Source organism: Meleagris gallopavo, chromosome 3, assembly GCF_000146605.3.
Source record: "Meleagris gallopavo isolate NT-WF06-2002-E0010 breed Aviagen turkey brand Nicholas breeding stock chromosome 3, Turkey_5.1, whole genome shotgun sequence".
NCBI lineage: Eukaryota > Metazoa > Chordata > Aves > Galliformes > Phasianidae > Meleagris > Meleagris gallopavo.
The window spans coordinates 41335904-41338698 of NC_015013.2; positions in this window are offsets into that span (position 1 = coordinate 41335904).

Sequence of the window (2795 nt, forward strand, 5' to 3'; positions counted from 1 at the left end):
CAGATCCTTTTTGGTAGGGCTATGCTTAATCCTTTCACGCCAAACCTTGTATTGGTAGCGGGTGTTGCGTTGACCAAGGTGCAAGACCTTGCACTTGGATTTTTTGAACCTCATGATGTTCACCTGGGAAACTGCAAAGTCAAGTTATAACTTTGCTTAAATGAATCTTAATCTCCTGGACTTTGTTTTCTGTCTTGTAGGTGAAAATAATACTGTATTTCTGGGATGCTGTAAAACTAAATTAATACAGTCAACTATATCATAAAGCTTACTGTAGAGAAGAATGATTTAAAAATGCAGTCATACTTTTTAACAGGAATTGTGATTAATGAGCAATGGGATAAGCTGTGTAGATTCACAAAGAACGGAGAAGAAAAATAAAATGGGATGCTGACTGATCTTTGTCAGCGCTATTTACTTATGAGTCTCATTCAAGCACTTGTATGTGCATTCTGAGGCTAACCCACAGTAAAATGGGTTACCTACAATGAAGAACTGGATTAAGTCTGCAAGGAAAACGTAAGAAAGGACCCAGAGATGGGAGCAATTTATTACAACCTTACTGTGGATGTAGCGATCACAACACTCCGAGCAGGAGCATGTCATCAAGACTGATTAATTTTGGCCTTGGGTGTAGTTCTTGAATTATTTTAGGAACCCAGAAGCAATTTAGTTGCATCCAGTAAAGTGATTCATTGTCTCTGCATCAGAGTTTAACATATCAATGTAGAAAATTTAAGTGAAGATAGAGGAAAGCTGATAGTAGAATCCTAGACAATCTTTTAGCGTGTCATTCAGGTAGTCCAGCAGTTTTCTGTAGGAGACAGAGTAGCAGCACTGGGAGCGTGGAGAGTGAGAAAAGATGCATGTGTAAGGTAAGGAAGGATGTGTCAATGTTGGGAGAATATCAATTCAGAGAACGTCTCCTATCCCCACATTGCAGGAGTAAGTCATTTCTCTGTACTGCTACGCTTCCTTAGTTATTTCCCCTACCCAGGATGTTTGGAGAAGTAATGTTCCAAAATTCCTCAAATCAAAAAAATTAATTCTTACTCACAGAGCCAACTATACAACAGACTTGTATGTACTGTCCACACACCGAATTGTACAGCTTAAAACAATTCAATTTTCATGAAGCAGGAAAATTTCCCCAAGAAACAAAATGTTTATTTTGATGTGTGCTTTAGTATAGGCTTAATATCAGTTAGCTCTTTCCTGTTACAGTGCTATTTCAAAAAAGGGTGACAAGCAGCCCACAGATAGCAGAGCTGGAACTGCCATCGTATTTGTCGTGCAAAACTTGAATAGTCAGACAGATGAAATGATCAGCAGAGGGAGCAGGCACCTGGGGAGGCAGCTGGTGTTCCTGAATGCTGTGCTGCTGGCTGAGCTAGAACTTTGAACGCCGCTACAGGTGCTGAAGTTACAGCAGAGGTCAGAAAGTCTGCAAGTGAGCTAATGCCCAAGAATCATTAACCAAATCCCTGCTGCTGTTCGTGGGAGCCTCAGCTACGGCCATGTGACTTAACGTCATAGAAGATCATTACCTATCAGTGCAAACATATGGCAAAGTCTGTCCCTGTTATTACTTATCTCAGAGTGCAAGGGGGCTGTGACATTTCAAGCAAAGCCTATTGGTGTGGGAGTTTCTATGTGAGGTTTCTTAAAGAAACGCTTCCTTTTTAACCTTAGTACTGTGTGGGAAAGTGTAGCGAATGTCTTTCTCTAGAAGACCAGAAGTTTTGCATAATTCTCCTATCCCTCTATGGATGGAGAAGAAATGCTGATACAGCATTCTGATATGGCTGTGAACTTCACATTTACTTGCACTTTGGAAAGTTAGATTGCTGTTTTCTGAGATGAATTTCTCAGAAAAGTATGATTTTGAAGATGACTTCAGTAAAAGTGTTTCTGCCCATGAGAGGGTTCCTTCTGGAATCTTGGTGAGTTTGACACTTATTGCTAATTATGGGTGCCTATAGCATAGCTAAAATATCTAAAAAATTAACAGTCTGTATTTACTAATACAAGGCATACCTTAATAGGGTGTTGAACAGGCCTGCCTGTCTCCTAAGTTAAAACCTATACTTAGGAGCGAAGGCAGGTTTGGTTTGATTTGCTTTCTTTGTTGGCTTGCTAGCTTGTTCTTGTCAAGTACCCTTTGTGCTACAGTGCTTTTGCTTTGTGTGGTCACGTTTTTTCCCCTGGTGATCAGAGTACAAATTAGTAAACTCCTGAAAAAGACTTTCTCTGGTTAAGCAAAACTGCTACTTGATGGACATATGCAAATATAGGTAAGATGAGATGAACTGGGGGGAAGCCAACGTTATGTGTGATTTTTCTTCTTTTCTACCCAATCTCTTGAAAAATAGGGAACTTCTTTACTGTTTTTATCATGTGAGCAGTTTTCATCACACATTAGACTATCTTTTAATCCTCTAGATGTATCTTAAAATAAAGAGGATGTAATAATATCAATGTTCTTACAAGCTAAGATCTAATTTAAGTAATTTTTTTGCCATAGTTAAAAGTCATAGAATCACAGAATGGCCCGGGTTGAAAAGGATCTCAAAGATCATCTAGTTTCAACCCCCCTGCTGTGGGCAGGGTCGCCAGCCACTAGACTGGGCTCCCCAGAGCCACATCCAAAGTCATACCCTCTAAAGCTGTATTTCACAGGAGCAATCTGACAGCTTGCCTCTGAGAAACTTGCAGTCATCTTTTTCTGTTGTTGCAGTTGGCATTTGTTACTGTTCAGAACTGGTACACTGAGTTTAAGGTGTCACCTTTGCAAA